Raw genomic sequence first — 7893 nt, 5'->3', positions numbered from 1 at the left:
TAATTATCTGATTTTAGTTGCGAGGTGTATAGAGAGATTTAACTTTCCTTTGATTATCTTTCTTTGATTAATGTATATCTAGAATAGATTTTATCTCATGTAACAACAAATAGTTACAACAAAAACCCGTATGTCGATTTTTGTTGTTTTGTTATCGAAAAACAAAATGTGAGTGTGTCGTATCTATTAGTCATTTGTAATTTTTTTGAAATATGGTGGTAATATGGAAGACACATAAAGGGTTACATAAAACTTCGAGGGCGGGATATTCTCACCCTGTTTCCATGCTCAATTTTATCAAATAATACACTAGATATTACATTCTGTTTTATTTTCTCAAATAATAAAAAAAAAAAAAAAAAAAAAACAACATTAAGACATGACAAAAGCCGGCTGAGGACGAGGTTATTGACTTCGGGGCAGCAAACAAATACATAAGACGGGGTTAAACAATTTGTTTTTAAATCTCCTTTTTTTTTAAATTCTGATCAGTGAACTACAATATTAACATAACAGAACATACACTAATATATGTAGTGTAAAGATTGTTTATGCATGTATATTTAATACAGTGGTGTGAGATAACTTGGATTAAGTTGGAAAATGTTTTAGTATATTTTGAAAACCAATTAAAAAACAATATGAATATTTCGGTTAAACGGAGAAAGACACATGTAAACATTATACAACAAGACGAAGCGTTATTAAGTGCAACTCTTTATTTGATTTAGCATGTCAATTTTCTGCAGTCCGGTATACAACCACAATATACTGGACACTTTCTTCCATTGATAGTGTAACGTACAACATTAGTGTGTATACAGTATGGATTGTCAGGGCTGGTTTTGGGACAATCTTGTAGTACTTCTTCTAAAGTTTTGCAACACCAATGTTTGCAGCCCGATATACATTTGACATTATCGATGGTTTTGTAAAATGTTCGGGTGGAACAGTCTTTTGATGGAGCAGGAGGGCATCCTGTTGTTCCTGTGCAAGCTAGGATGAAAATAAAGGAATATTTTATAGCTAGTGACTCATCGAAATACAATGCAACAATTTCACAAAAAATGCGAATCAAGATTAAAACAGAAACTTGAATAAGTTTCATTACTAAAAAACTATATTTTTTTTTATTTGCGATATTGTTTACAACGATGTCAATACGATCTTTCTATTTTAAACGGAAATGATATATATATGATATAGCTCTAATCTCATTTCACCGTATACACTAATATCAATAATTTAATTATATCATAAGTACATGCTTAAAACATCACTAAATACTTTTTTTTAAAGAATATTAATAATTAGTGAAAAGTCCGTCATCTCGCTTCAAATACCATACACATTATAAGTAGAGGGAACTGGATATTAGTTTAAGAAATAGTACTATTATTTCTAGTATAAAATAATTCCAATTATATAAGCCAAATAGTGCTGGTGTTGTTACAGTTCATTGTATCAGGATATTACGCATTCTCTCCTCGTGTGTGTATTATAGCAAGATGCACAATAAATGTGACAGAAGCTTCAATGTAACGTTACCATACCAACTATAACACACATTGTGTTTCGTTAAAAACCTTACTTACTTGGAAAGTTGGTTTTACATTCATATCTTGTCAAACATCCTTTAGTGTAATGTTCGATGACTTTAGCGCATCCTTTAGGACGACGTGGCCGCCTTGGACACTCTTCAGACTCTGTAAATAAGATTTTACTCTAGAAACAATACTCAATATATTAGGCAAAGGATTTTTGTTTAAATCATATGGAAATTTGTCAATCAGATTTCAGATGTTTTGACATAGAAGAAACTATAACATGTTAAACCTTGACAGTTTAAATTTCCTTCTACATGTATATTATTAGAATTAGAATCATCACTAGTTTTGAGCAATACAACGGGTGCCACATGTGGTGCAGATTCTGCTCACTCTCCCGAAATACCTGATGTTACCCATTAGTTTTTGTTCGGGTTCGTATTATTCCGTCTTTAGTTTACAATGTTGGGTTTTGTTTATATGTATGATCAAATATGCATTTACAATAGTTATTTTCTTTTACATTTGATAGATTATTAGTGTTCTATGAGGTGTGCTGTCCAATAAAGGGACCAGAGTAACAAACAATTGGTCATATTATATTATATATTTTTATTATTACAAATTGCCTACTTCATTTGCTTTAATATTTTATATCAATCAATTAAATCAAAATCAATCATATTATGTACTTTGTTTAACCTATTTTTAATTTACATTATGTCTGAAAATTATATTGTGATTATTCTGCTCATTTTGGGCGCCGTGATTGGCAAATAAAATATTTGTTGTTGTTTGTTGTTGTGAATTGTTGTTTATCCGTTAGTCCTCTCACTTTTAACCATGGCGTTGTTAGTTTATTTACGAATATGAGTTTAAGTGTCACCCTGGTACTTTTTGCCTCTATTATTTTCCAAAATTGTATACTAAAATGCTTGCAGTTTTATTACTCACGTTGACCGTCCTTTTTACATTCATATCTTGTCAAACATCCTTTCGTGTAGTGTTTAATTACTTTATCACATCCATCAGGGCGACGTGGTCGCCTTGGACAATTTTGAGCTCCCGAAACTGTAGAATAAGAATATAATCATTAAGAACAACTTGCAATACAGAAGTATATGAAGTATAATTATATTGCAAAAATTGTACTGTAAAGCAAAAATGAAATAGTTTGACATAGAAAAAAAAAATAAAATCTTGATACCTTTTCTTAATTATTTACAGATCACAATATATAAATGTAATAGTTGTGTGTATAATCCTTAAAGTTTCAATGTAAAAACAAAATGTAAGGTTTGTATTTTACACTAATGTAGACTTGGACTCAACGCCCACGTTTCTGGCTACATGAGGAGATAATTATTATTCTGCACATATCGCAAAATGGTAATAGATTTAGAACACAGTGTCATTTCTTACAAATTTCAAAAGTACACATGATTTCCAAATGATATTGTTTATTTTTTCAAAAGCATGAGACTTTTTTTGTTTGTTTTGTTTCTGCGATTTAATCTGCATTCTCTAGATTTTTTCAAAAAACCAAATGACGGATAGCTATATATGTGCGATAGTGTATGTGTTTTACAGTAATAAAACAGTATGATACTTATTTAAATTATAAACATATCCATTTAAAGAACTCTCTACGAACAAAAATTACAGTTTAATTACATAATTAGGATTTCTATATATAAAAGTGGTATATGTAATCGGTTTTTTTTTTATATTTATCCAGCGATCGACATTGCTACTATACTAAAACAGGTTACCAGATAACACGAAGCGATATACATATACAAGAAGTAAATAGTTTCATGGTATTCTGCTTCTGTTGCAAGCGAACGGTTGTGTCAAAGTTTTGTTTATAGTTCAATTTGGGGTCCTCATTGCGGTCTGCGTTTATATTCCTGTCGATTTCTTTCAAAAACAAATTCAACGCTTAAGATGTAAAAAGATGTACAAAGTTAAACAAATATCGGCAGTACGTGTACTCGGCTCGAAACATGAGTAATAGGTCGCTGAAGCTTGCATTACACCTGTGTATTGGCCTAGTACAAATACAGCTGATATTCAAAGACATTAAATAATTATTGTCTATATATATTGTATTTTCTTTTAGAATTCGTTCAGAATTATGTAGATATAAAATAACTATATATTTACCGAAAACAAAAGGAGTCACAAGAAGAATCAATATCAGATGCATCATAAAAGTCGTATAGATGAAGAACCTAGAAAGAAAAAAATATCATATATCATAGGTACTTGCTTTGAAAAATTAATATCTTAATGTTTGTTTATTTTAACATTTTGTGTTAATGGCAGTCGCTATCTATCACGATTACCTTAGTTGTATTTGGCAAAGCATTTATGAATTTTGGTCCTAATGCTTTTCAACTTCGTACTTTATTTTGCCTTTTCAACTTTTTTGGATTCGAGCGTCACTGGTGAGTCTTTTGAAGTCTGGCGTAGATACAAAATTTATCCTCGTATCTATGATGAGTTTATTCACTACAATAGACTAGAGCTATTTCTGTATTTTTCATATTATATAGTATTTTCTAAATGCGTCTAACTATATAGTGTTATGTTGACTCTTATGGTCATTTTGAATAACATTGTTCGTCCGTTATACATATGTGGAAGTTGACAAATATGGTTCAGTTATCCTGGACCGATGGTGTTTATGAATATTTAAACTTCTCCATTTTGAAACTTCTGAGGCAACTCCTTTTTTGTAGGGCTTGTGTAACTCAAACTTAGTTTTTAATTGTTTTTTTTTTTGTTGTCTTCTGCCTATTCATTTATACAGCTTCGACCATTTGAACATCTTGAAACTGGTCTTCTGAAGGGTCAATCCACAAAAATGTGCACATTCAAAGCTAGATATAATATGATTGTTATTTATTTTTCTCCTTATTAATTATGAGAGACGTGTGCTTACCAATCATATTTTACATACCAATTATATAAACGTGTATTATGAATATTGACTTTTTGTTTATTTTACATTGCATATTGCATACATGTATTAGTTAATAGAAACATCACCTCCATATACCTAAAAAAAAAAGAAGAAAAAAAGACGTCTTGTATATTTTGATGGAATACAATTTGAACGACTCGGTCATAATAACCAATGAAAGAAGAATGCTAACCCATTTGTAGTATATTAATAATACTGATACTGAATGAAGATGGAATACAGCTAGTAACACCAACAGTCTAAGAAATGTAACTGTTGCCTTGTGGTTGTGAAATGTTTCAAAAAAATATTTAAATAACAAAATGAATTGACTTTTGCCATTTTTTTCTCACGTTTGTTTCAAAAACTTTTTTTAATATAGATTCGGCATAAATAAAAATGTTTGAATTTTGTATTCTTCTGTAACGCGATAAAGTTAATTATATTTGATTTAGAAAAGTAGAAAATCTCTTGAAATTTATTGAAATGCATTTTCATTTTTCAATTCAACACGAGAAGGTTATTTCACTGAGGGCGCAGCGCTAGGTGAAACATTTTTTAGACTGGCCATTTTTGGACTTTCGTCGCTTTTTGGGGGCCAAAATTGTTTTAATCATTCAAAAAACACTTGCCATAAAAAAAATAAACAAAAAAAAGTTAACTATTGAAAATAAATTTGAGTCTTTGAAGTTTGAATTTCTCGTATGTACAACAAAGGTAGAGAATATGTAAAATATTGATGGCTCTAAAAAGGACCGTTTATGAGAGATGTCATCGGTACTCGATGCATGTCTAAAGCCTTGTTTCCTCGTCAGCCAATAGGCTTTCTGTAAATCCTGAATGTTTCTATTTTGTTTACTTAAGTCTCTGACGTCATTTAAAAGGGAGTCAGATCACTCGAATTTACAAATCAAGAAACTCAAAAGGTTTTTTTTTTGCCGGTGAATAATAGATTTATTCACTGCTTGTGTATAAATCTTTTGTGTCCTTCCTTGCAACTAAATAAAAGTTTAATGAATTATTCCATGTCACGTGATTACGTTTTACCAAATATAATTCTTTATAATACATGTGAGGTATAATAATAAATTAAATGATATATGCTTACCTCGTATGTTTTTGTACAACTTAACTGTAAAATTTTTTTTATATCGTATTGGACGTCTAAAGAAAATGTAAATTAGTGAAAAGGTTTCTGGGACTTCAATTTAAGTACTTCTAGTCATTTCCTTGTACGTAGATAGTGATAAGGGTTATTAATAGTATGGCACAGAAAGAACTTGTTTACATTTTTCTTTCCAGAATGATGATTAATAATAATAATAATCTTTTTTGTCATATTAATATATTTAAACATGTTTGTAAAAAACAAAAAGAAACAGCATACACTCATTAACATATAATATAAGTGTATATCAGTTGTTGTAAAGTATATAATGCAGTGACAAAACAAAGTTACAATATATACAACAAATCGTTTAACAACTAAACAAGAGTTTTTGTGTCCTCAGTTCCATTAACTGTTTTAATCAATTTTAATGAATTGATCAAGAAAGGAAAATAAGTCGATATGTAAAGTTTTCGTCTAAAAGATGTTCAATGGTAACATTTTGCTTTGATGTAAATTGTGACAATATAATATATGTAGGATTATATACATTTAATTTGACCCCTGTGGATTTTTTTCTAAATATGAAATTTATTGTGCAATTAAATTTATATTGAGACAGCTGAGTACATTTTAGGCTACAAAGTTGGTCTATAAGAATATCAAAACTATTTTGAGCATGTTTTATGTGCTATTTTTGTTTGAATGTCCGTATTTGCATAGCCTTACCGGTCATAGGTCCAGAAATTAATGTATTATCTACAAACACTTTTTGTCGCAATTTTACAAAAAAGGTGAGATGAAAGATATATGATTTTTATTTGAATTCTAAAAAAAGATATATTAACAGTTGTGGAAAAGGTATCACTCCAAGGGATTGGAATTCTTCTAGCCAATTTTTAGGGCAATATGTAACAATTTTATCCCCCTTTTTGTATATGTTTATAGCAATAAATGCAGATTGTTGCCATGAATACACATAAAGAAATTATATTTTACCCTTTTAATTACAAGAAATCAAGTATATGAAAGATACTAATTGCAAACATATGCACATATATCATACAAACAGTAAGCTAAATTTTTAAGAAAGCAAGGAAAAGGGGATGGAAAAATTTATGAGAGTAAATTTTGATATATTTTCCTAACTGTTTTTTGCTATCTCTATTATTCTGTTTAAAAATGAAACTTGCCCCTTGTAAGAAATAATTGTTTCCAATTGCGCTATGAGTTTCCTTGTAAAATAATTCGAGCCAGTCGAATATTTTTCTTATCCAATTTTTAATGTTTCTAAACTTGGTAACAAAATGCAATAAGGTAATATTTGGGCGTCATAATAACGACAGAAATCAATACAATATGGAAGTTCAATATTCATTGAGTGCAACATCATCACATTGGCTGCGTATCATACGTAGGTTGAAACGACATCGTTCTAACATCTGTCCGGCCCTCTCTTTAATGCATAAACAGTCATGTTTTTTTCTCTTTACGAGAATTTTTTTTTTGAAAAAGTAAAGGCATTAAACAATGTTTTGACCAAAACCGTAGGTTCATGATATCAAAGTACAAATAAGTTATCTTGTGTAATGCTTTGTTATTGTGAATATCTTTTTTCGTAATTCTTATTTTTGACCTTTTTTGTCGAATTTATAATTTTCAAATGCCTGTTTGGTCTCCTCTATTTCTATTTCTGTTTAATATCGGCACATACGATTTATTCTATTAATAATTTATATTAATGACAGAGCATATATATATCTATAAGTCTTTTTTTTATAAATCCCCAAAATCTGCACATGTATTTTTTTGTACATAAGAAAATGCCTATACCAAGCCAGGAATATGACAGTTGTTATCCATTCGTTTGAGCTTTTGATTTTGCCATTTGGTTGAGGACTTTCCGTTTTGAATTTTCGTCTGAGGTCGGTATTTTTGTTATTTAACTTTTTGTTTCATATATGGTTCTCATGCAGATGTTACCATATGCAGTTTCGACAAAGTCGACATCGCATTCGTTCCACTTGCCCCTTTAATGGTTTTTCTTAGTTTAATAATTTCGCACCAGATTTTGTTTAAGTTGATATATCCTAAAAAATCAATAAAAACGCTCATAATAACTACACAATTGTGGATGTTTTGTGAGACCTATGTTAGTTGCCTTTTTTTCTTTTCTTTATTTTATATTATTTTGCAAATTGATGTCTGGCATTAAACTGAGAACGGAAATGGAGATTTTGTCAAAGAAACAGCAACCCGTTGGGCTTCAG

General features: G+C 29.8%; 1 long non-coding RNA gene across 1 annotated transcript; it reads right to left on the bottom strand.

The window, feature by feature from the left end:
* Positions 1-409: 409 nt before the first annotated feature.
* LOC143062132 (uncharacterized) lies at positions 410-5749 on the bottom strand. The gene is made up of 5 exons (XR_012974566.1): positions 5624-5749; positions 3714-3781; positions 2502-2618; positions 1596-1706; positions 410-996 (listed from the first exon to the last, which is right to left on the bottom strand). It is a non-coding gene; the product is annotated as an uncharacterized LOC143062132 (long non-coding RNA).
* Positions 5750-7893: the final 2144 nt, after the last annotated feature.

The sequence above is a fragment of the Mytilus galloprovincialis genome, chromosome 2 (genome assembly GCF_965363235.1).
Source record: "Mytilus galloprovincialis chromosome 2, xbMytGall1.hap1.1, whole genome shotgun sequence".
Taxonomy (NCBI): Eukaryota; Metazoa; Mollusca; class Bivalvia; order Mytilida; family Mytilidae; genus Mytilus; species Mytilus galloprovincialis.
This window is presented reverse-complemented; position numbering and strand designations above follow the sequence as displayed.